The sequence below is a fragment of the Equus asinus genome, chromosome 19 (assembly GCF_041296235.1).
Source record: "Equus asinus isolate D_3611 breed Donkey chromosome 19, EquAss-T2T_v2, whole genome shotgun sequence".
NCBI lineage: Eukaryota > Metazoa > Chordata > Mammalia > Perissodactyla > Equidae > Equus > Equus asinus.
Window position 1 is genome coordinate 16,331,359 of NC_091808.1, and position 27,397 is coordinate 16,358,755.

General features: G+C 43.9%; 1 protein-coding gene across 2 annotated transcripts in view; it reads right to left on the minus strand.

Moving 5' to 3' along the window:
* Positions 1 to 8,441, minus strand: part of ACSL3 (acyl-CoA synthetase long chain family member 3) — a 74,440-nt gene extending 65,999 nt beyond the window's left edge. The window contains exon 1 of one of the 2 annotated variants that reach the window (XM_070489648.1): positions 8,256 to 8,441. The gene's annotated coding sequence lies outside the window, so the exon portion shown is untranslated. The remainder of the gene's footprint in view (positions 1 to 8,255) is intronic. The other variant, XM_044751417.2, reaches the window with a different exon arrangement.
* Positions 8,442 to 27,397: the final 18,956 nt, after the last annotated feature.

The following is a 27,397-nucleotide window of genomic DNA, read 5'->3' on the forward strand; positions in this document are numbered from 1 at the left end:
CTGTGGTGATGGCTACATGGGTACACGCGTGTGCTAACTCGTCAAACTGTATACACTAAATACGTGCAGATTTTTGCACAGTCAAGCGCTGCGTAATGACATTTCAGTCAATGACGGATGGCATGTATGATGATGGTGGTCCCATGAGATCAGTACCATCCAGCCTAGGTGTGTAGCAGGCTATTCCACCTAGGTTTGTCTAAGTGCACTCTGATGTTTGTGCAACGACAGAATCACCTAACAACATATTTCTCAGAACACATCCTAGTTAAGTGACGCATGACTGTATATCAATTAAAGGACAGAGAAAGGAGGGAGGAGGAAGAAAGGAAGAGTAGAGAAGAAAGAAAACAGGAAAAAAGGAAAGTAAGAGAGAGGATAGAGGGAGGCAGAAAAATTGGGAAGCAACTAACATAAGGGGTCAACTGTGTGCCCTCAACTACTATCAATCCTTATGGTAACCCTTTGAGGTAAGAATTACAATCTTTATGTTAGGGCCGGCCCAATGGCGCAGCAGTTAAGTGTGCACATTCCGCTTTGGCAGCCCGGGGTTCGCCGGTTCGATCCGAGGTGCAGACATGGCACAGCTTGGCAAGCCATGCTGTGGCAGGTGTCCTGCATATAAAGTGGAGGAAGATGGGCACGGATGTTAGCTCAGGGCCAGTCTTCCTCAGCAAAAAGAGGAGGATTGGCAGCAGTTAGCTCAGGGCTAATCTTCCTCAAAAAAAAAAACATCTTCATGTTACAGAAATTGAAATGGAAGGCTTAGAAAGGCTAAGTAACCAGCTCAAATTTACATGGCAAGTTTTACACACATGGATGGCAATGATTCCTTCTCCACTCAACAACACAACATTGATGATAAAAGATAACATAGAGATGCTACCTGAATCATCACGAAGGTCATATCACAAAAAGTATTTAGGGGCTGGCCCCGTGGCCGAGTGGTTAAGTTCGAGCACTCCACTGGGATAGCCCAGGGTTTCACTGGGTGGGGACATGGCACTACTCATCAGGCCATGCTGAGGCAGCATCCCACACGCCACAAGTAGAAGGATCCACAACTAAGAACATACAACTACGTACCGGGGGGCTTTGGGGAGAAAAAGAGAAAAAATAAAATCTTAAAAAAAAAAAGTATTTAAAACTAACAAGAGGAAACTACCCATGTTAGTTATCTGAATGAGAAGTACACCATGTCAACCTACTTTCAATGTGCTTTACAGACATTTCCAGAAAAGTGAAGCACAAGATAAATCCTAAATTACTGATGTTAAAACATAACAAAATCTAGTTAATGTCCCTCAATTTACAGTTTTCTGCTATTTACATTACCTCTTCTAAATTTCCATTAAGAAGATGTTATAATATATTAGACATTTCCTCAAAGTATATTTGTATTTGTGAAGATGTTAATGCTGCTTCCAAAGGGAAGGCAATAATAAAAACTGACAGCTGGGCTGGTGGCATAGTGGTTAAGTTCATGCACTCCTCTGGCAGCCCAGGGCTCGCAAGTTCAGATCCTGGGCATGGACCTACACACCACTGATCAAGCCACTCTGTGGCAGCATCCCATATACAAAATAGAGGCAGATTGGCACAGATGTTAGCTTAGGGCCAATCTTCCTCACCAAAAAAAATAATAATAAAAAGTGAGTGGACAGACTTAGAAAGAAAATACTGCAAACTCTAAAAGTAAATAAAATTAAAATACTTAACATTTATCAAGCACTATGTGCCAGGCAGTTATCTCATATAAATCCTTACGACAATCTATAAGTAGATTGTATTATCATCTCTATTTTACAAATGAAGAAACTGAGGCATGGGGAGGTTAAATAAGTGGCCCACGGCCACACAGCTAACAAGTAGAGCCAGGATTCAAATCCAAGCAATCCTAACTCTGAGTCGATGTTCGCACCTACCAAATTAAAAGGCACACTTTAGAGGAAAATTCTTAAACAAGTAGTAACATACAGAACTGGCTAAATCAAAAGGAGACTAACAAAAGTTTCCAGGAGGAAGGGCATGTGTGAATTATCCCTACAGTCATTTACTGAATTAAAAATGAAATAACATTAAACATACATCTGTAAAACTTATCTACTAAGAAAAACAAAAAAATGAAAACAAAGAAAGTAAAATTAAAAGAAAGGTTAGTTAAAAGAAAAGTTAGCAAAAAGAGCTTTAGAGGAAAAGAATCCATTGTGGTTTTGTACTATGACAGACAAAAGAACCCTGAGTCAGGGGCCAGCCTGGTGGCATAGTGGTCAAGTTCGTATGCTCCACTTTGGCAGCCCAGGGTTCGCAGGTTTGCATCCTGAGCACGGACCTACACACTGCTCATCAAGCCATGCTATGGAGGCGGCCCACATATAAAACAGAGGAAGATGGGCACAGATGTTACCTCAGGGCCAATCTTCCTCAGCAAAAAAAAAAAGTACCATAAGACAAATAATGAAAAGATTGGAGGAAGGCTGAGATAAGAATATAAAGAACAAAGAAAAAGGAACACATGAATGACTACTGCATCAAAAATGGATTAGACAAGGAATTTTGTTCAGGAATATAGTAATATTTGTAAAAACAAGAACAAAATGGAAACAATCTAAGGTCTACTAACAGAGCGAAGGGGAAATAAAATGTGGTATAGCCCTAAAATGCAATACCATGTCACAGCAAAAATAAATGAACTAAAGCAACACGTGCCCACACTGATTAAGTGATATTGAGTGGGGAAAAAAGCATATTAACAAGCGCACACAGCACACCATCTATATAAAGTTAAAAAGTACATGGTACTGCACACTGGGGATACATACATGTGCAGTCAAACTGTAGAGAATGCATACGAATAATAAACACCAAACGCAGAGCAGTGGTTAACTGGAGGATTTGGGGAAGGGAGTGAGCTTCTTGAACTGGCTTAAACATTATGTAATATTTCTCAGAGGGAAGGCAGGTCCCTATTTTTTAAAAGGAAGAAAATGGAAATTGCAGATTATGGCATCACAAAATGTTTTATATTCCTGATCCACAAAATTCCACAAGGGCAACGATAACGGCTCCTGTGAGGGAATGTTAAAGCAGAACGTATCCTGAAGCTCAAGGAGAAAATTCTGGTCAAACTCTCTCATCATGGTTTGTTACTCCTATGTTCCCCTGTAACACACAGGGCTTTCTTGGGGGCAGGAAACTGTGTGTGATTAAAATAGACATAACACTGTCCCTGTCATCGTGGCTCCTTTCTAGACATAATGCCTTCAGGGCCCAGTTGCACTTGATGCCAAACTGCCAGCCCCGAGAGGACCCTCCTCTCCACGGCACCTGGGTCAAGAACATGGACTCTGGAACCCAAATGCCCGGGGTGAGATCCAGTACACGCTGGGCAAGTCACGTCGCTTCCTTGGGCCTCAGTTTCCCCATCTGTGAAGTAAGAATGACGAAAAACCTAGCTCCTAAAATTGAGAAGAAAGTGAGAAGAGCACCTGGCCAGAGGAAGCACTGCGGAGGTGCTGGTTCCTATCCTTATTCCAAAGACCACTCGTTTAGAGAAACAAAAGCTAGGCTTCATATTAGAGAAACGTAATTAAGTTTGGCTACTTTGCAAATCAAATAGAGCATAGAAAAGCTGACTGTGACAAGACAGAAAACGGGCAGCTTTTCAACTCCTGAACAATTAATGTTAGGACAGCTAGATATGCTTTTTATTTTTCTACCAATAGTCTTTGTACTGTGATGACATCTCCAATTTGTACACACACACACACACACACACGCCCCTGGTCCAAACTCAAGGTCAAACAGTCTATTCCCTGGCTCCCTGTCCACCAGGCAAGGGCCCGCTCACCTCGGATAACCGGGCTCTCACCTTCTCGGGGAAGTCCCCCTTCTGTCTCCCCGCGCTCTGCTGCTCTGTACTCTTCCTGCACTTCTAGCAGTTGCCACCGCCGTCCCGCCGAGAGCACACTGTAACACATCTGCACTTCCACCTTCTTCCCTGACACCATACAATGCTCAACCCCTCCTTCCATGAACTGTGACCTCTCTGAGAGCGGGACCATCTAGATCATTTTCAAATTCCCAGTGTCTGGCCAGACAGGCACTAAACAACAACATGGATGAATAAATCAATGCCCCTACGTATCCTTATAACAAATACCTTCATAGACCAGCAGAAACCTCTATTTGGAGGTGACTTATCCAAAAGGCTGGTTATCGAGGTATCTTCAGTTCTAAGCAAGAATTAGCAGATCAGCTGAGCCAACGATCATCCATCAATTCTCCATCCCTCAAAATGGGAAACATCAGAAGTATGCGAGTAAACATACTCCAGTAAAAACAAAAAGCTAAAACTTTAAATAAAGAGAAGGATTAAGGCACTTAAAATGTTAAGAAAACAGAAACAGTCTGAAAACTTTTTCTTATGAAACTAAAAATAGCATGCACGGAAGAAATCACAGGACGACGTTTATAACATCTGCTTTTCCAGAAGAGAAATAAACTTTAATCAAAAGTCAGATGAGGGGCCAGCTGGGTGGCACAGCGGTTAAGTTCACACGTTCCGATTCACTGGCCCAGGGTTCACTGGTTCAGATCCCGGGTGCGAACTTATGCACCACTCATCAAGCCATGCTGTGGCAGGCGTCCTACATCTAACGTGGAGGAAGATGGGCAGGGATGTTAGCTCAGGGCCAGTCTTCCTCAAAGGAAAAAAGTCAGATGATAGTTTATATACTATTAAAGTGGATGAAATCAAGACTAAGTCACACACTAAATCAATTTCAAAGGATGCTCCTGTAGTGAGGTTTTCTAAAAAAGACCATCACAAGTCAGCTAAAGTTGGGCTGAGTTTTAGGAATGTAACAGTTCTTGGCAATTTTTTGGAAATGGCTCAAGGCTCCATGATAAGGGACTGGTTCCTGTCAAGGGGGTTTCGGGCCTGCCCTCTGTTACTATAGAAGAGGAGTCCCTCAGCTGTGCTCTGGGCCCCACCCGCTCCCAGCCTCTCAGGAGCTCTGCACAGAGTAAGTTTCCTCCTCTGTATTCAGCCTCTCCCTCTCAGCCTTCACCTTCCCGTCAGCACTGAAACATGCTCGACCCTTTCCTATTCTTGCTGTCTCGACTTTCCTCACCTTCCGCTTGCTTCTGCCCCTCACCCCACCCCTACCACCACATCAACATCTCCTGAGAGGGTCCCCCAGGACCTCCGAGTTGCTCAATCCCGTGGACAGCACTCAATGTTCCTCTCAGGGGAGCATTCCACAGTACTGACTGCTCCCCCTGGCGGCAGGGACGCCTGCTTCTGGCTGTCCTCTCGCCTCCCTGGTCCCCTCTCCCGTCTCCTTTGCAAGGCGCTCAGCTTCCTCTCCCTGGCTCCAATGCAGGCCGCCTCAGTTCTTATTCTAGTCTCGCCACAGGCAATCTCACCCATGTGCATGGTTTCAGCCACCACCTCTACACTGACGACCCCAAAATGGTACACTGTAATCCCCCAATATCTCCTTCTCCCACCCCAAATACCATTAATCACCAGATCTGGCAATTTTACCTCCAAATCTCCACTTTCTCAATTATTTCTGCTCATGATATAAGGCTCTTAGAGGATCAAATGGGCTAATATATAACAGCACTTTTGAAAAAGTGGGGGGTGGGGGAGGAAGGACTTAAATCTAGGTAATAGTATTCATTAAATTGAAATCTCCTTGAAAGCAGGAACTTTATCAAATTCACCTTTTTATTTATTCCACATGGTACCCCTAGCACAGTGCTTCGCATGCAGACGGCATTCAGAAAATGTATAATAATGAATTATTTGTATTGGCTTAGTACATGAACTGAAATAGTCACATATTTAACTGCTTATATTTCTCAAGTCACGTCATCATTTTTGTCTCCTAAGAGGGGAGAATTTTAAATTAAATCACTCTGCAAAATGTAAACCACACTGGATACTTTTGATAATTACGATGCTGATATCTAATGTTGGAAAGACCCGTCACCTCTTTTGGCCTGGCTTTCCTGCAAACATCCACACCCCATCCTCAAGGCCACATCTCACGTAAAGATTCCCTCTTCTCGAATCTTGATTTTGACAGAGGAAAACTTAAGTATTACAGGAATATTTAAGGTTTAAGCACCCTGAGAGCAGGCAGAATGACTGCTTGAAAATGTTCCCTATTTCGTTGTCATGTCTTGTAACGTGAGTGGGTCTGACATTCAGGGCAGGAACGGACATTGGGAAATGAAAATAATATTGCTGCTCAAAAGTTCTCAAACTCTTGCATTATACACATTTAATTACAACCTCAGAATGCAAGATTATCATCTAGCAAAATTTCACCTTATCAATTTGAAAACTCTAGACTAGATTTTCATCTAAATCACAATCCTCATTATAATCGTCATTCACACACTATTCTTCCTTCATTGCACATATCATAACTTGTAATTACATATTTATTCATATGATGATTTCCTTAGTATGTTTCCTCCGTGAGGACAAGGATCACATCAATTCTGTTCATTGCTGTATTCCCAGCACCTGACAGGGTACCTGACATAGCACAGGAGTTAAAAGGCTCGAGTTGAGCAATTAACTGAATGAGCAATAAACTAGTCATCTGAGCAGAACCAGACAGAAATGAAGCCCTGAGAAAGATCTCGCGGCTTTAAGATCAAACCCCCTCAAACCAGAAGGAGCACAATCTTCCCCTCATAATTTGTCCATCCTTCGTTTCTTCCACACTTCTTTCCTCCGAGGACATGTCAGACTCACGAAATATTTCAACTTCAAATCATCCAGTCCAAATGTCTTACAAATCCAGTAACAAAGACGCAGGATGACTTGTCCCCTTGACCCTTACATCCAACAGACCTCTCTGCCCTACACCCAACCACACTGCCCTCCTGCAGAACCAATCCTCCTGACAGAATAAGAGCGAAACCAGGAAAAGTCCAAAGAAAAATGCCAGAACGACTAGAAAGGCCTTACTCATCCCTAAGGGTGAGAAGTGCTCGGGAAGATGCCAGAAAACAAAAGAGCACACTCCCACGTCCCGGGCCAACACCTCTTCCCTGTAATAACCTTCTAATACACTTTCAGGAGCAACGCAGCACCCTTTCACTCTGGGAACCGATCTGGGGAAACTAACAAAGGTGGTGATGATCCTGATCATCCAACCACACTTCTCCCGGCCACCCTAACAAAACCGCCCCGTGGCAACCGCTCAGCCAGCCACCAAGGCGGGGAGCCTCATAGAGTGGTGAGACTTAAGAGGTCTGCATTTCTAGACAGGCCCGTCTGAATCCCAGCTTCTCCTCTTACTTGCTGTGATCTGGGGCGAGCTGACGTGTCCAGTTTCTCTAGCGGGTATAATGGGAATAATCACCGCTCTAGAGGATTGTGAACAGTACAAAGATACCATGCGTCAAGTATAAAGATACAGTGCATGGCATATAATAAAGACAATAAATTTCAGCTATTGGTCATTCTACTCAGCTGTAACCCCTTTCACAAGGCCTGCTCCCTCTCTAGCTTCCATATAATTTTAGAGACGTTGCTCCATCCTTTCCATTTTCGAGGGGCCGTATGTACAACAGCTTAGAGCTTTTTTTTTTTCCTAAAACCAGCACGGGCAAACCAGTTGATGTCTCCGCGCCCCGGCTTCCCATCTGTGAAATGGGCCTGATAACACCCACCCCACAGGATCGCTGGCGGTAGGCACTCCCTCGGTGTCACACATTCTTTTACTGGTGTGTAATTAAAACGCACTGAAGGGAGAGGAAATCTTCAACTCTCAACCCCAAAATTGCAGTCTTCATCCCAGTCCCGTCACCAGAGCTCGCGAGGCCAAAACACACGCCAAGGTCGACCCATCGCACACACCCCTCTGCTCTTCACACCCCGCCCGCCCTTCCCGCAGGGTTTTCCGAAATTGCAGGGCTCACTCTCCCCCCAGGGACCGCGTCACCGGCGATCTGATGAAAGGTGCCAGTCCCCACCCGCGCCCGCCCGCAGAGCGCCGGGAGGGACCCCGCGCATCCTTCCTCCCCCGGACGGCGCGGCCGCTCCGGCAACGCGGCCCCCGCGCACGCGGGCCCTTCGGCCGAAGCCCCACGTCACCGATCCCCGGACCCGGCCCGGCGCGCACACCCCGGAGCCGGCGGGGCGGCTGCGTCCCTGCTGGAGGCCGCGGCCCGGGCCGGCCGCACGCGGAGGCCGCGCCGCCCCCCACAACGGGCGCCGCACTCACCGCGACGCCGGGGCCGCGGCTCCTCCGGCCTCGGACCCGCGCCGCCGCAGCCGCTCTGCGAGAAAGCGAGCGCCCGCCGCCCCGTCCGCCGCCGCCGCCACCTCGTCCCGGCCCGGCCGCGGCGAGCCCCCAGCGTCGCTCCCGGCGCCGGCAGCGCAGCGTCTGTTGAGCCGAACCTCCCGGGCCGCGCCGCGCGGCCGCGCTCGTTGCCTATGCAGAAAGGCCGCCGCCCATTGGCCCGCGTGCGGTGGCGCGTGCGGGGCTGGGCCTATCGAATGCCGGCCCGGAGCGCGGCGCAGGCGGCGGGGGCGGGCCGGGGTTACTACGGGTCATTCGCCGGAGCCGCCGCCGCCGGGACCCAGCCGCAGCCGGCGCGGGGCGGGGCCGGGGTCGCGAGAGGGGCGGGGCCGCGGCGGGGGAGGGGAGGGACGGGGCGGCCGGGTCTGCAGGATGCGACCCCACCCCCGCAGAAAGACTGCAGACTCCCTGGTGTGGCTGTCACGCGTAAATCTCAATGTAGATCCTGAAACAACGTGCATCTTATTTTCGTTCTGCACTGGATTCGGTATCCTGTTCTTGCACACGTTTCTATCCCATTTGGTAAAAGGAAAATGATTTTTGGAAATGCCTGGTGCGAAAGGGGGCTCGAAAATCCAAAGCAGAGTCCTTTATTACTTCTCCTGTTTTAGCTTCACCTAACCCAGCAAGGAACCAGCCTCCCCTAAATGCACTCATTATTTTTACAAGTTTGATTTTTGTTTTGAAAGGATAAAGTTTACTCCAAATTATTGGTTTTGGACATTCTTCTTAGGAATCTAAAGTGTTTCTGTGTTTTAAAAAGTTTGCCATTATATCCCATTTTAGACACTACAGAAGAAAAGTCATCCAATGCGGGTAGACTCCACCCCAAGCGAAGAAACAAACAAAAAAAAAGCACAAAACACGAATGACTAAAACAACAGCTACAGTGCATCGTAAGAAAGATGACTTTCATTACCCTGGTAATACTAGGATTCGGCTTTTTTTTTTAAGCCAACATATTATTTAGTTGGTCTGTGAACAAAGTTATAACATTACATCAGATTTGATACCACAGGAAATAAAAAACTGATTTGGAGTGTTTTGGTTTTTTTTTTTTTTTTTTGCTAGTGAGAGAGCTAGAAATAACTACTTGAATTGAAAAATCTCCATGCGATGCAAAACTTTTAAGTAGGTGAAAGGTGACATTTATGAGCCAGCCTCAGGCTAAGCAGGAGCTCACTTCCCAAGAGAATCTGGAAATCAGTGAAGCCGCCTGAACTTGTGGAGTGATGATGCCCAGAGCAGAGAAAGCTCACTCCTCTTGGGCCCGAGGCCAATTGGGCTACCTAAAGGAACGGATACCTGTCTCATGTAACCTACCCTTCCACTGGAAAATGTTGAGTTGCTTGCTTATCTGTTGAAATGCTGTCAGAGGATACACCTGAAGATAAACAGAATGCAGAATTTCTTATCTGAAAAGCCCACCAGCATTCTGCGTGCAGGAGGAAGCACGTTTTAGAACTGGTAGTTCTAGAACCAGGAAAAGCCTCTAGAAAAATAAATAATCTCCACGGGAGGAAAACCAATTTTGAACCTTTTTTTCTGTCAATAAACTTAAAGGGGACTAGGAGAATTCCAGCAACATCTAAATATCTTTCTATGTTATAAAATATATATGCGTGTATACACACACACATATGTATAGATGACATATATTTTTAAAAGAAAATATTTTTGGAATTAAAATTCTAAATTCTCATCTTGTTTGCTGAGGCTAAACAGAAATGTAATATTTCTGGTCTCTAGATGTTTTGTTTTTTAAATAAAATAATACATGCACAGTTGCTTTTCTTTTAGAAAGGGTTTCAGTATATTTTTATTTTTATTTAGCGCTTTTCAGAGTTATGGAATTTGGCTGCATTTTCCTTCTTTTTTAGAAAATTCAATTCAGAAACCATAATGGCCAACTGAATGGAAACATCCAGCAGTTCCTTTAATAGTTTTGTTATTTCTCCAAGTTACAGAGGCATTGAGAGGAAATGTCTTTGTAATTCTCATGAATACCTAATGATCTGTTTCATGGGAAGCGTTGCAGAAATAGTCAACTACTACTACCATTTTCTGTAATCATAATAATGTAAAACCAGGACTAGCTGATGTTTAAAGTTTTAACAGAGACTGTTTTGTTCTTTCATTTCTGGTGGATTGGGGTAGAGGAGAGAGCTGAGGTGGCATATAATACTATAAGTTTTGAGATGATGGCTCTGGCTTCAAGGAGCAGAATGTTCAACAAAAACCAACTTAAACTATGACTTTTATTCACCTCACATAAAGATAACTCAAGAGACAGAGCAAGTCCAAGATAGATCCAGGGACCCTGCCACGTCATTGAAGACCCAAACTTTTACCATCTTTCCCTTTTCATCTCAGCATATTAGCTTTATCCTCAGGCCATCATAGTCATGGATGGCAGCCACAATTTCAAATGTCACACGAAGACACGGCAGCATCTGGCCAAAGAATAGGGGCATGTTCTCTGAATGCTACTTCTTATTAAGGAGGAAATCCTTTCTCAGAAGGCTCGCAACAGACTGCTCCTCAAATCCCATTGGCCAGAATCGTGTCACATGTTCATATCCTAGCTGCAAGGGAGGCTGGGAAAGTGTCAGCATTTTTGGTCTCTCTAATGGAAGGCAGGTACCATCAGCACAGAAGCAGTCGTGGGAAAGAATAAATGCGGAAAGGCCTCATCAGCAATGTCTGCCAGGGATATGGCCTCAAAATACCCATCTCTCACTAAAAGTGGATTAAATAATAAAACCATCTATCTCACTTAAAATGTCCAGAGGAAGCCAATTCCATGGTTGCTTCAAAGGCTCACTGGTGTCATCAAGGACTCTGCCATTCTCAGTGTTCATGTTCTCTCCCTTTATGGTTATGAGATGGCTGCAAATGCTCCAAGCGTGATCTTTACAGAATATATCCAAAGCCAGAAGGGAAAGGCAGCTTCTCCTACATGTCAGCATGTGTTTACTGGGGAGCTAAGTCTTCCCAAGATGTACTCAGCCCACTTCCTCTAACCCAGGCACTAGCGAATGAAATTATCCTGATAAACGAAGCTCAACCATAGATCATCTACTAGGGCTGAGAGAGAGTATTCTGGCAACTGAGGACGCAGCATCATTTGACCTTTGGTTCAAAGTACATGCCAAATTTGAAGGGCAAATTTCCCACCACAAAACAGCATCATCCTCAAGCTGGGCCTTTAAGAGTTCTATAGCAGCATTTGTCCATGATGAAGACTATGGGAGGACCCATGCTCATTCTTGCTCCTCTGCCATAAAACGAGTCCCTTGGTTGCAGGCCGATGTTATGCAAGATTCCATGATGGCAAATCAGACACTCCATGAGCCCTCGGATGGTGGTGCTGGCCAGGCTCAGTGGGAAGGAATGGCAAGCTCTTCCCTGGGTTATTTATCAACTCCAGTAATGACGAATCAGTGCCCTATACACAGGTAGAGAGAAGCCCTGAGGTGGAGACTCACAGGTGCCATCAGCTTATACTGGGCATGAGAATGCCAAGGGGATACGTGCAGGGCACCCACAGCATCTGCTACAATTGGGCAATCAATACCGTCTGCCATTCATCCTTTTGTTAAAAAAAAACTTAAATGTATTTCAAGCCATTTTCCAGTTTCTGAATTTCAAAGTAATAATCAGAAGAATTCTAAGAGGATGTGTGCTCCTGTCTTTCTAGGAAATCTTTCTTTTCAATGCAAGCATCAGCTTCAGGAGAGCTGCAAATGGTTGACCGTGGGGTGAGACATCACAAGGGGATACCCTCATATCCACTCTCAATTTTATAAAGATCTCTACGGATTGAGATTCTCAATATGGGTGTCTTTGATGACACTGGATTCCATAAACACTCTATCAACACATTCTTTCTACAATTTAAGGTAATTTAATTTGGGGGTTTTTTTTCCTCTTTTTTTCTTTCTTTTTTTTTTTTTTTGAGGAAGATTGGCCCTGAGCTAACATCCATTCCCATCTTCCTCTACTTTATATGTGGGACACCTGCCTCAGCATGGTTTGATGAGTCGTGCATAGGTCTGCTCCCGGGATCTGAACCAGCGAACCCTGGGCTACCAAAGTGGAACTTGTGAACTTAACCACTGCACCACCAGGCCAGCCTCTAAGGTAATTTAATTTTGTTCCACTTTAGTTATCAAGAACCTACCAGCCTCTTTTTAATAACACTTCACAGTCATAAAATTGGAAAGATTCGCCCCGAGCTAACATCTGTTGCCAATCTTCCCATTTTTTTCCCCTCCCCAAAGCCCCAGTGCATGGTTGTACATTCTAGTTGTAAGTCCTTTGAGTTCTTCTATGTGAGCCGCTGCCACAGCATGGCTGCTGACAGACAGGTGGTGTGGTTCCATGACTGGGAAACGAACCTGGGCCACCGAAGTGGTGAGAGTGCCAAACTTTAACCACTAGACCATCAGGGCTGGCTCACATTCTTTTTTTTAAACTCTTTTCCAAATGACCTATTTTCTATCCCTTTAATCATTTTTATTGTTCTCCCTTCTTCATCACTTAGAGAACAAAACAGAATACCTAGGAGCCTGACAATCATAAAATATATTGAAAGAATCTATTCCCACCCCTCACCCACCAGGATTCCCTTAAAAGACCCTAAAAGTAATTAGTTTTTTAAAGTTACAACACATACTTTTTCATTCTTGGTTCATTTTGATTAATGATAATTTCCAGTTACAGCAGGGACCATTTATTAGCTACACATTCTTCTATGTCTAAAAGTGTCTTTAAATCGATTCTTGGGCTTGTTTGATTGCTGTTTTATGTTCTCTGCATATTCAGCCTTTTATATTATCTTTACTAAAGCTTCTCCATAATTTATCGATTCATTTGAATCTCTTTTCCATCTTTTAAGGATATATGCAAAGAACTCTGAATTCAGGCAGTTATATTAAACACTCCAGAATAGTTGGTTTTCTATTATTTTTTAAAAGATATTCTGGAATAGAAACTTGATACATTTGATTAAACAGAGATAAGCTAGATGTATTAGTTAGCATTAAGTTGGCTGCATGTACCTGAGAATGCAAGATAATAGTGGCTGAAACATCCAAGAGTTTTCATTCTATGTAAAAAAAAGTATGGAACTAGGTACTCCAAGACCAGTACAGCTCCTCCATGAAATCATCAGGGAATCAAGATGCTTTTCTCTTTCTGTTCTCCCATTCTCAGTTTGTGGCTTCTTCAAGTGTGAATTCCATACTCAAGGTCATAAAACAGTTGCTGGAGCTCCAGCCATCACATCCACATTCCAGCTATCAAGAAGGAAGAAAAGAAGACTGTAAAAGGCATGCGACTCCCACTAATTCTTTTAAGACAATTAAAGGAATTATGGAATTATTTTTCCCACATAGCATCTCACTTTACATTCTCTTTGACCAGAATGTCATCACTTACTAAGTAGACTGGAACATGAAATTTCCTAGAAGTACATATTGCCACCTTAAATAAAATCACAGTTCTGTTACTAACCATGAAGGGGAAAATAGTAAGTAACCAACTGTCTCTGTTCCCTCCATAAAAGTGGGGCAGCTGATGGAATCTACAATATGTCAGGTCCTGAAATCCTTGCCTTTAACCTGACGATGCTCAAGTTCTTCCTTAGGACCAGTAAAAGTGCTCCTGTTTGTCTCTCCCTTTGATTTAAAAGTTTGTGACAATAGAAAGCAACTGTCCTACATTTTTCTGATAGACCCTTCCTATGACTGGGAAATAAATAATCTCTGAGCCTTCTCTTCAGGGAACCATCTGTCTTAATTCCTTTCAGAGCTCCTCACAGAACTTACTTCTCATCCTTTTCATCCATTTTTGTTTCTTTTCTCTGGACCTGCCCTAGTTTCTCTACATCATTATCAAATATTTGGAAGCCAAACCTGGATCCAATGCTCTCATTAATCGGACATTAATTCAACAAAAATTGAAGCGCCGCCAGATGACAGGTCCTGTGCTAGGTGACGCTCAAGTACGTCGTTAGATATCAGTTCGATTGCAATTAGCAAGGCAGAAAAGGTCCTGACTCTCAAGGAGCTTATAGTCTAAGATAAGATCCTTATAGTAAGTAAATAAAAAGAGCGAACAAGATAATTATAGAGTTAAAAAGCGCTCTTTAGACTTTTTTTTTTTTGAGGAAGATTAGCCCTGAGCTAACATCTGCTGCCAATCCTCCTCTTTTTGCTGAGGAAGACTGGCCCTGAGCTAACACCCATGCCCATCGTCCTCTACTTTATAAGTGGGACGCCTGCCACAGCATGGCTTGACAAGCGGTGCCGTGTCCGCACCCGGGATCCAAACCGGCCAACCCCAGGCCGCTGAGAAGCGGAATGTGCGCATTTAACCGCTGCGCCACAGGGCCAGCCCGTTCTTTGGACATTTAAACAGGATAACTGGAAGAAAGGAGTAAGAAAGACAATTTTCGATCGGGAGGTCAGGGAAGACAACCCTGAGAGGTGACATTTAAGCCCTAACAAGGAACTGACTGATATTTTTGGCAGGAACTCCCAGAGACTAGAAATGTATCTTGTGTCCTTTGGACTTGACCTAGCATTTTTAGGAATCCTGCCAATTTGCAGAATCCATAAATATAACAAGGTTTATGTATATATATATATCATCTAAGATCCGTAAGATCTTGCTTTGTCATTTAACGCAGTTCACTCAGATGTTGAGCGCTCTGTGAAGCTTCCAAGCAAAATGACTCATCCTATTCTCTGTGTTTCATTCGTGCTATTGGTTTATCAGTTGGGCCTCCTTAGGCGACAAAGAACAGAAAATGCAAATTAAACTTGCTTAAGCAGGTGGAATGGATTGGCTTACAAATTGAAGGGAGTATGTCTGCCTTCAGGAACAGCTTGATACAGGGCTCTCAAGAGATGAGAAAGAGCAGTTCCGACGCTCTCCAGTCTGCAGGTCTGCTCCCCTGCTGTCTGTGCTGGCTTCATCCTGAGGCCCCACAGCAGCACGATGCCTAGAGGCCCTTGCAGACTCTTGTCCCAATGGCGATTCCGAGGTTCTTGCCCCAAATTTCATTTCCTCTCGAGGTATTGGGTGTGCCTCCTGGCTCAATCGTGTGTCCACGACACTACGCTCTGCCTGTCCAGACCTGACTCACTTCTCCACTCTGAGATCCCAGGGTGGGGGGGTGGGGTTCAGCAGTCCACGCCCCAAAAGCACTGAGGGGAATGTTGGGAAGGCAGCTGTAGATCTCCCGCAGGGAAGTCAGAGTGCAGTTATTAAAAGGAAGGTGAAAGGGAACAGAGATGCCAGACTGAACTACCACAAGCTCAGTGCTCTGGTGCTGTGCTGTCACTTGTGTTTATCTCTTTCTCTAACTCCGGATGAGCTCTTTGAGAAGACAAAGAACGTCTTCTTCATCTTTTTATCCCTAAATCTACCCAATGTGCTGATAGTTACAATGCTGGCACCAAGTCAGCTCAATAAAAATTTGTTGAGTTCAGCTACTGAATATTGCACATACGTGCATGAGGTTAGAGGGGTACGAACACCAGTGTTGGTATTTACAGTATGCTTAGATCTCTCACAAGACATCAAACTGTTTCTTAAAAGTTTGCCTGAAGGACTGTCCTCACACGACACTCAGTTATTTCTTCTGTGATATCTTTAATCTTTTTTTTTTTTTTTTTGGTGAGGAAGATTGGCTCTGAGCTAACATCTGTTGTCAATCTCCCTCTTTTTTTTTTCTTCCCCAAAGCCCCAGTACATAGTTGTACATTCTAGTTGTAGGTCATTCTAGTTCTTCTATGTGGGATGCCGCCACAGCATGGCTTGATGAGCAGTATGTAGGTCCACTCCCAGAGTCCGAACTGGCAAACTCCAGGCTGCTGAAGCAGAGTGCACAAACTTCACCACTACACCATGGGGCCGGCCCCTCTTTGTTTTATCTTAATATTCATTCTTTCTACAATGAATTCATTCTTACATATTTTCTTTTCAATCACATATTTCACCCCCCATTTAATTTACCATTTCATAAGTCTTCTAGTCCCTTCTAGTCTACTCAACGTGTGCTCCATGGACGAGCGGCACCCGTATCACCAGGGAGCTTGTAAGAAATGCAGCAGCTCAGGCCCCACCCCAGACCTCCTTGAACCAGATCTGCATTTAAGAAGATTTTTCAGGTGATTCATAGACACATTAAAATTTGAGAATTGCTGGTCTCCTGCTCTAGGCTAGCACCTTCCACTGGAGAAGTGACAGGAGCCACATAGGGAATTTTAAATTTTCTGGTAGTCACATTCAAAGAGTACAGAAAGACCCAAGCCAAATTAATTTTAGGTAACTCAATATATCCCAAATATCATCATTTCCACTGGTAATCAATATAAAAAATCATTAATGAGATACTTTGGAAGGGTATGCTTTTAAATCCAGTGTTCAGGGGCCAGCCTGGTGGCATAGTGGTTAAGTTCCAACACTCCACCTCGGTAGCCCGGGCTTTTCGGGTTCAGATCCCAGGTACAGACCTACACACTGCTCATCAAGGCATGCTGTGGCAGCATCCCATTTACAAAACAGAGGAAGATTAGCACAGATGTTAGCTCAGCGACAGTCTTCCTTGAGCAAAAAGAGGAAGATTGGCAATGGATGTTAGCTCAGGGCCGATCTTCCTCACCAAAAAAACCAAAAAACAAAAAACCCAGTGTTTGTTTTCTATTTATAGCACATCTCAATTTGGACTAGCTGTCTTTCGAGTGCTCCATAGCCACATGTGGCTGGTGGCTGCTGTATTGACCAACTTGGCTCTAGACTGTGGATGCCTGAAAATAACAGCCCATGTCTATTTCTCCCACCCTGGTATCCTTGTGCCCAGCGCGGTGCCTGATGGCTAGCAGGCACTTCATAAATGTTCGTCGAATTAATAAATCTGAGAGGAGGCATATTTATATATTTAACCAGCACAGCACAAGCACAGGCCAAACAGAATAGGTCCTTGTACCAATCAAAATTGACACAGGATGTAAACAACCAGCGCTGCCACACTGGTGAGAACTGACACAATGTCAACCTAGAATACACGAACGGGTCCCATCGCTTCATAGGTCAAACGAGAATATGGGGTGGAAACAGGTAAGAGATTTGCGCATAGCCACATCTCCTTTATTACAAAACCCAGGACTGGACAATCAAGTCTCAACTTCCAACCCAGAGAGGCTTCCACTATATCCGTTCATTAGTGAGCACCCACTGTGTGCAAAAGCATCATGCTGGGCCCAGTGGGGGAAGAGACATAAAGAAACATGAGATATTTATGCGCTTCCAAGAATACCCCAGCCAATTAAGATCAGTCTCATTTTCACTGGCACAGAAACCCCGACTCAAGCTGATTTAAACAGTCATGGAATTGACTTACCTTTTGACCAGTCATGTAATTGAAACCTACAGGTAGAGTGTGCTTCTGGCGCAATTTTGTCTAGACTCAATATAAGCCAGCGCCTCCATTTTTCTGCCTCTCTGGGGCTGCCTTCCTTCATGGATTGACTTCATCATCCATGGGGACCCCAGCTCTAAACTACTCTTCCTCAAGTCACCAAATCAAGCCCAAGAAAGAGCAGCTATCTTTTTCAGAGATCCTGGGGAGCATCTCCTTGCAACGTGCTGGCCAAGACTGGATGGTTCTGCTCTCACGACCTCAAAAACAGCCCTTGTGTGCAGGGGGATAAAATATTCTGGCTCAAGTGAACCAGGGCCCATCCCTGGAGCTGACAGTGGAATCACCAATGGTAGGCAGCCTGTCGGCTTAGAGCGAGGAAGAACTTTGAGTAAACTTACCTCTGATGGCGGAAAGGATGCTGGCGTGTGAGACACGATAACTCTACTCCAGGACCTGTGTTTTGAGAGTGTACAAACCAATCTGAAATATTCATTCTCTCCACTCTGTTCTTTCCCTCCCCTCCATTTTTCTTTCCTCTCTTCTGAAAGGGAAAAGCATCAGGTGGACAGAACTGAGAGTTATGGTCAAAGTCAAAACAGGGAAGTCATTTTAGTTTTTGCTGCTTCAGATCTTGACTATTGAAAACTTTTTTTTTTTTTTGAGGAAGATTAGCCCTGAGCTAACATCTGCCGCCAACCCTCCTCTTTTTGCTGGGGAAGACTGGCCCTGAGCTAACATCCGTGCCCACCTTCCCCTACTGTATATGTGGGACACCTACCACAGCATGACTTGCCAAGCAGCGCCATGTCTGCACCCGGGATCCGAACCAGCGAACCCTGGGCCACCGAAATGGAACGTGCGCACTCAACCGCTGCGTCACCGGGCCGGCCCTTGAAAACTTTTATTATTTGTCATTTCCTTACTATTATCAAGACAGTTTTTAGTCCAGAAATTTTTAATGAAGTGAGACCATGCCATACATCTGATTTTTTTTAAAAGATAAAACTACATGTAAAGATTGTTTATTTGCATCTTGCTGGTTTATTCCTATTCATAGTGAATCTCTAATGCTCTTGTGAATATTTACAGGATCCATACACAAATACAAAAGTATATGTTTTATATTTTATCTGTTTTATGTACTTTCTCTTTATTTCTAAACCACAACACTTCAGCGTTACGTCATCACACTCTGCTTAAAAGCATATTTCTCGAACCAGCGAAACTTGTGGAAGTATCAAAGCACTAACTAAACGCACAGGGAGGGGACCGAATTTATCTCACCTGGGTGCAAAACAGCTCTAAGGAGAACTTGGGAAAACCTGCCTGTGATGTTAGCATCTTGTGACTTAAAATGTGTTTCATGGACCAGCAGCTTCACCTGGGAGTTCCTTAGAAATGCCTACTCTGAGGCCCCTCCCGAGGTTTACCAAACCAGAGTCCACATTTTAACATGATTCCCAGGTGATTCCGGTGCACGTTACAGTTTAAGAAGCACTGGCTCAACATTATTGTCAGTTCATTTATCATCAGATGTAGGTATACTCACCACTTAGACGAGCGCCAGGAACAGAAAGGAAATGACTGGCACAGAGAACAGACAGAGCAGCTCTGATTTCTAGTGCCTTGTCACACTGGACAGGGACACAATGGAACTTTCCATAGATGGAGGAAAAGCTGATGTCAAGGTGATGGAAGGACAGACCTGAAGTTTATCACGGTTGTTTGCTTCTCATCCAAAAAGCAGAAGCTCCTACCACATCCTTGACCTATGCTAAAAAAAAATATATATGTAAATGTTTTAAAGAACCAAGTTTCTTCAAAAGTGACCCCAGCCTTCTTAAAGTCAACCTTCCCCACTGCCACCCCCTCTCGGGCCTGAACCATGTCAGCGAGTCCCCACAACGTCAGAACGTGCTTCCCACCCTCATTTAATATCAGTGGTATTAATTCAAGAAACCAAAGTAACGCACCATACATTGGTTTTGACTGAAAAAAAATGACAAATTCTCACCTATCCACTTTTCATTCAGCTACTTTTAGCAAGGGCAGAAAGAGGGAAATCACCAAATGAACAATTTGTGAGAATTTGTTGCTTTTGGTGAGATATCCCAGCATAGCCCTTTCTATTACCACTTTTAATGCAGCTCTGAAAAATAATAGTTTCCTTCAATATTTTAGGATATGTTTACCAGAAGTAATGACGTGACAAACATACTCTCATAGGGAATGAAGAACTTGATACATAAAATTTCAAAGCTCTATTTTAATCTATACAATGACAGTAAAATTCTAGCTAGATCAGTTATAAATGATTATCTCTAGCATGAATCTGTCCTATTGTCTTCTCGGCAACTCTTTTCTCACTTTTTTACTATTAAAAGCCATCCCTTCCCTTTGGGAAAGGGCCCCTCCCCATTCTGCATGTATCTGGCAGAACTGCTGGCCACCAAGCCTTGTACACAGGAGTGAGTACCGAACCCAGCCTGCCAATCAAAACCTTCTATCCTCCCAGGCCACAGCTATTGGGTCAAGTGAAGTCACATGACCCAGGGAGGCCCAATCAGAGTCCATCACTGTCATTTTACATCTGTATCCTGAGAAAGGGGCTGAATTGGGATGATTTGAGCCTAACGGTTACTAAGTCCAGATCAATTCTCTCTCAGAAGCCATCTGGAGCATGTGTGTGTGTGTGTGTGTGTTTGCTTAAGCTAGTTTTGAGTTATCCACAACTCAAATTTCCTGATATACAAACAGGAAAATGAAAGGAGGATTTCAAAATGATATTCATTGAATATCATTAGGAAAATAGCTTGTTACTATTGTGAAATTGTGGTTCTATCTTTAGTAAACAGTCATTTACCTTTTACCACGTGTTCTGCATCGATTTTATCATTCCGTCTCTGTAAAGCAAGAATCATATTTCCAGGCCTTCCTTTTCTTCCTGCACTAGGTCAGGCAAGCTCAGGTTTCTGGGTAAGTACAACAAAAGAGAATCATAAAGCATTGTCTCTTTTAAGACAGATCTGCCGCCTGAATCACTCTCTCCTCTATCCTGGTTAACCGGGCAGATGTTGTGAAATGTCCATTGACTATTCTCTAAATCTAAATGTTGGGACGGAAAAATTACACTCTTGTATTGAGTCAGTGTTCTGCATGTATATTATTTTAATATAATATACATAATATAACAAAGTAAATACCCCAGTGAAGCATTTTCCCAATTTACAGAAGAAAACACTGAGACTTTGTTAGGTACCTTCTTGAGATCCTGAAACTAATCAGTGACAGAACCTGGACATAACCAAGCCTGTCTGACGCTCAGCTCACGATTTTCTCCATGGCACTACATTGCTTCCCAGGGAGCAGTACAGCGCTGTCAGACATCCTGGGGCTACGTTTATATCACACCAAATGTCCACACGCTCAAAGATTTTGGAAGTGTGATAGGCATTCTCTAAGCCTCAGTGTAAATAGTTAGCATGTTAGTTATGTAATTATAAGATTGAGACTGATTTGAATAAATGTCCAAAATGGGACAAAAGTAAAGAAAATGCATACCCCCTCCCCAAAAAAACCCCAAAACATATTGAACACTGGAAGAGAGAAAAGACTACAGAAGAAAGAGGAGGCAGAGGGAGAAAAGGAGGAGGAGGAGGAAATTTCTGCCGGTTAAAAAAGAGAACTCACGGGGCTGCCCCATGGCCTGGTGGTTAAGTTCCCACGCTCCGCTTTGGTGGCCCAGGGTTTCGCCAGTTCAGATCCTGGACATGGACACGGCACTGCTCATCAGGCCATGCTGAGGCAGCGTCCCATGTAGCAGAACCAGAAGGATCTACAGCTAGAATATACAACTACGTACTGGGGGGGCTTTGGGGAGAAGAAGAAGAAGAAAAAAAGAAGATTGGCAACAGGTGTTACTTCAGATGCCAATCTTTAAAATAAAAAAAGAGAACTCATAACAGGAATCATTCATCAAAGACCATCCATTGTTAAGTTAACCACGCTGAAACGACCCATAGGGAGAAAAAAAGATATCCAGCTTGGTTTATCTGAAAAAGGAAAGGATAGATATCACTCTTTAAACAAAATACTGAGCTGTAAGTAGCAATTAGGAGTAGAAGAAAGTAGAGAGTCCCATTATTGCCACTAACACAACCATCCTCCCAACCTCAGGACTTGAGAAGGAGGGATAGAAAAATTACAAAGTCAGTGAGGTTTGCTTTTGAAATGGCCCCAGTGAGTGCTTGGCCCATTCAAACCATGTACACCCTGGAGACCCATCCTCTCTTTTCAGGCTTGTGTGCAAAAATTTCCTGTCCTGCCCTTCAAAACTTGCCCATCCTGTATCTCGTTACCTAAAGGCATATTCTCTGTTTTCCATATCTTACACTGACACGGAAAAGTTTATAAAATATTCTGCTGCGTTACATACATAAAATGAAAATACAGAGAAAGTTACTGAAACCAAAGTGGGTTTCCTCCTGGTGAGTTAACTCAGACTGTCCACCGGAAGCAGTTGTCTCACAAAGGGAGGTATATTTGCAGCAAATAGGAGACCCTGAGGAATCATTTCCAGAGTCACGGTGTCCCCAGAACAAAGGGAATCAGGGACACTTATTTCAGCTGGAAAATGAATATTCAAAGGGAGAGGTGGGTATCCTCTTGCGCAGGCTCAGTTGGAAAACATGCTTCCACACACACTGCGGGTTACAGTAATCAGGCCTAAGCTCCTCCTGGAGAGATCTTAGCTTTAAAAATGATTCAAAGGTCATAGCTGTAGCTCTTGTGGTAAAGCTTGGTCTGGTTCAGGGTAGGTGGTGTTTGCATCTCCTTAACATAACAAGGGGAAAAATAACAACTTGGAAAAACAGTTAAATGCTTCCAAACCCACCCTTGAGTTCCTCAGTGCAACTGGCCAGGGGACAAAAGGACTGGAAAAATACACATATAATGAGGAGGGGGAGGTGGCGAGGTGAGATCATGAGATGAGAGCAGGTTTTCATCTTTCATTCCATGTATTTCTATATTTTTTGTCTTTAACATTAGATGTGTTCATTATTGCTTATGTAATTTTTTTAAATGAATGGAAACAAAAACATGAGAAAAATTGTAGTTTAGCTCATCCTCTTGTCCTCGGGACACTTTTTTTTTTTTGTGGAAGATTAGCCCTGAGCTAACACCCATGCCCATCTTATTCTACTTTTTTATATGTGGGATGCCACCACAGCGTGGGCTTGATGAGCGGTGTGTAGGTCTGAACCCGGGATCCAAACCAGCAAACCCCAGGCCACCAAAGCGGAGCACGTGAACCCAACCACTACGCCGCTGGGCTGGCCCCCCATGAAACTTTTTAATAGCAATCTTTTAGAGAGGATTTCCAAATACGTAGAAGGAACTTAAAGGAAGGGGTGGTTTCAGATATTCATGGGGTTGGATGACGGAGCGAGAGGGGAGATGTTTTCTGCAGCTGAGTCTTTTTAATGCAACTTTACCCTTAGGGCATATGTGGGCAGAACCTATGTAGCCCTGGCTGCCATCCCCTGTACAGCCACCAGGTAAAACACACCTCCTTGTTCCTGTGTGTCCATACTGAGTTATAGGGTTTAAAGGATCTAAGCTGAGGACAGGGTGGCCTCTGGAGCGTGACAAATAAAAATGGCAAGCAATAGGATATATTGGAGAATATGAGGAAGCCATTTGGTATAAACCTAATTCGGCCTGACCTTGTCTTTCCAAAAGGGCCTGACCGTGGCTGTTGAGCATGCATTGTATATCTCCTTTAGATATTTCCTATGGCAAGAACAAAGGCCCTTGAGATAAAGGTGCAACTTCCGACCCCCTCCCAAGTTGGCATTCCCTTAAGGATTAAGCATCTTTCCTTAGGCTAGGAACTGATTGCTGCGCTCACCTGTGACCACCCAGCTCGAGACAATAGGCTTGCCTCCTGCTCTGCCCTCTGAGATAGCAGACCCACTACCTGCTGTGTCCATCAAGTGCTGTGCCCACAGGGCAATCTTGTGACTATTGTGGGAGGGACATTTCAATCATATGTGAAACGTCCCGTATGGGGGTATATAACCACTCTGTATACCTCACTTCTTTGGTGCCCTTTCTTCCTTTGGGAAGAAAGGCCCCGGGCCATGCTCCTCAGATTTCAGCTCAGAATAAACTCACCCAAATTTTCATTTATAGATTGGTTATGGATTATTTTTGTCAACAAGGGGAATAGTCAAGGAAAAGTCAGAAAACTTTCTGCATTTTCTATAATATTTCAATTTCTATGAGAAGAACATATTTGTGTTTGCTTAGCAATTAAAAATAAACATAAAACAAAATAAGTTTTGAAACACATTTTTTTGGCAAGTACGAATGGGATGGGGCATAGGTGGGCCCTCTAAGTGGGCCATAGTTTGAGACCCACCGTTTCCTCTGGGTACTATTTCCTCTGCTACATGCCCACAGGGTCAGTGACCAAAGGGTCACTGGGTGAAATGACTTGGATGGAAGGAAGCACAACCTTATCATAGGACCACCGAACCAGAGTCCTTGTATTCACATTTTCTCTCTAGATTTGCCGATGTGGGGGACTGGTCTTGGCCACACCAAGATATGTCTCTTTGGCATGAGGATTATTTGAGACAGGGAGGGAGGCTCTGAGGAGCAGAACTTGCTTGCCCTCTGTTAAGAAACGTTTACATTGTAAAGGAGATCTCCATCTGTAAAGACATCTCCCTCTCTGTACCAGGAAGAAGAAAGGGGATGGCCTTATCTCTAGAAACTCTTAATCAATGCCAAAGGCAAGGACTTAAATCTGCATAATAATCTTATTCCTGTTTCTGGTAACCTCCTGTAAGTGACTCCCCTACCCCCAACATCCTCCTTTGTCTTTAGCTGGATATGATATTTAGGTGGGGGCTTCAGCCATTTTGGTGAGTTGCTCAGCTTGCCTGAGCCTCCCATGTATACATGTTATAAAGCTTTGTTTAATTTTCTCCTGCTATTCTGTCTCATGTGAATTTAATTTGTTCTCTGGCCAGACGAACCCAGAGAGGGTAGAGGAAATGTGTTCTTCCCCTACACTGACTACCCGATTTCAGTATTAATAAAGCCTCTTTCGGTTACAAGTGACAGAGACCCAAATTGAACAAGCTTATTCAAAAAGGGGAGTTTATTTTATCATGTAACTGGAAAAAACCAGAACAAAACAGGCTCGGCTTCATGCAAATTTCGATTCTCACTCAAACATTATCATCAACAATTTGTTTTTCTGCGTCTCAACTCTTCTTTCTTTTCCATGAGCTTCATTCTCAAGTCTTTTTCCATATGGAGCCCAAGCTGGCAACCAGTCACCACAGGCTTATACCTTCTATTTCCACCAAGCAACCTCAGTGAAAACAGAAAGTCTATATTTACCTTCAGAGAAAGTCCTGGTGTGTAGTGTCACTGGTCTGGCTTGGGTCACGTGCCTGTCTCTGAACCAATCGCTGAGGGGAAGAGAATGGAGTGTTCTGATTGGACAGGCCTAGGTCACGTGCCTACCAATGAAAAGTGGAAGCCTAGGATCAACCTGAACTACAGGGTTTGGGTGAGGGGGAGGTAGTACCAAGGTACTATTGTTAAACAGAAAGGGAGAGCATCATTGGAAGGTGAAAGCAAGGTATATCTACCAGTTTCCCTGACAAGCAGCCACACTGAGTACTCAGGTTCATTATCCTTACTGTCCTTTTTATGTCTCTCACATCTCTCTAACATGCTCTGACTTTCAGGTCTCAACCAATTTGTCTTTTCTCTCCAATGCTGGAATCTCAAGGAGCCCTCAGGCATCGCTGCTAATGCTGGGCAAGGTTGCCTACCAACCTCTTATGATTTAGGCTGAGAAGGAATAATGTTCCAGGTAGAGAGTGTTCATTCAACATGTTTCATCCTTTCTACATTTCAAACAGGCGCTTGACTCAGTTCCTGTCTAGAATCATTAAACTAGTGAGGATACTGTACAAGAAAATCAATATTAAGACAACGTGATAAGCAGCAGGGTAGAATTCTACACAGGGCTGATAAGGAAAGGCTCTGGAGGAGAAAGCTCCAAATCAGCTCAGGGCAGTCAAAACTTGCTTCTACAAGGAGACTATATTCGAGCTACATCCCTAAAGAAGTCATAAAGTTTAGGCAGAGAGGTGGAGGGTGAGGAGGTGGATGGACATTTTGTCCTGGACTTGACTAGTTGCCCCGAGGAACTCAAGGGTGGGTTTGGAAGTATTTAACTGTTTTTTCAAATTGTTTTTTTCCCTTTTGTTATGTTAAGGAAATGCAATCACCAATCACCCTGAACCAGACCAAGCCTCACCACATGAGCTCTGCCTATGACTTTGCCTTATCTCTAACACTAAGATCTCTCCTGGAGGAGCTTAGGCCTTATTACCATAACCTGCAGTGTCTGTGGAAGCTTGTTTTCCAACTGAGCTGCCCAAGAGGATAGCCTTCTCTCCCTTTTGGATATTCATTCCCCATCTGAAATAAAAGGTCCCTGCTTCCCCTTGTTTGGGGACTCCATGACTCTGGAAATGATTCCACATGGCCTCCTATTTGCTGCAAATATACTTTACTTTGTGAGACAACTTACTTCTGGTGGACAGTCTGATTTAACTCGCCAGGAGGTAAATCTACTTTTGTTCAGTAGTCATTCCAGGTGGAGAGAACTATACATGTTGTTACTGCCCAAGGAGGGGCTGCCTGCCTGCTGCAAGACATACCAATAGTTGAGAGGCAAGGTGGTAGGAGAGAAAAGGTTTTATTACAGCTTGCTAGCAAGGGGGAAGTTGGCTGACAAATGTCCAAAGGAACCACCTTACAGAACAAAGACTACATGCCAGTTATATAGGGGCTGGTCTTAGGGTGGGGCAGACATCTTGTCTTAGTTCTTGATAATCTTTGTTTTACTGGATATGAATCAGAGACCAGAGCAACACTCTGTACCCTATTTTAGCAGATCTTTGAGTTATCATTGATGATGGCTAATAGCATAGGCTCTCTGCCCAGGGATCACCACATTCCTAAGGAACTCAATAGAGCAAAGTTATTGACTTATTGCAGCTAGGAGGGGCCATAAAATCTACAAAGCCTATATGTCTCCTGGAAGGTGCATATTCTGCTGGGTTAGTTAATCAGAGATCATTCAAAGTTACAATAAGGGTTCTTTTCTACAATATGGCTTCCCTTATGTCAACCTCGTGCTGAGCTGGTATTAGTATCAAAGCATAAAGACAAAATGGCTCACGGTGCATTTTCGAAATTACAAGTAGGCCAGGATAACTACAGCTCACGGTGTGTGTAGGAAAGTCGCCTGAGACAAGGCTGTAAAGAACATGAATGAGCTTGTAAACATGTCAAGCCTGGATGTTTGGAACTTATCCTGTTGGCAAGCATTAGCCACTGAAAGCATTAAGACAGAAGAAAAATGTGACCAAATGTGGTTTTGTTTGTTTGTTTAATCACTCCCTGGAGGGCAGATTACAGAGGAACACAAACAGAGACAGCAGGACCAACACAGTCTATTTCAGTGGTCCTGGTAGGTTTTAATAAGGAAGAATTAAACAAAACACGATGGCTGGAGAAGAAGGAATGGATTGGC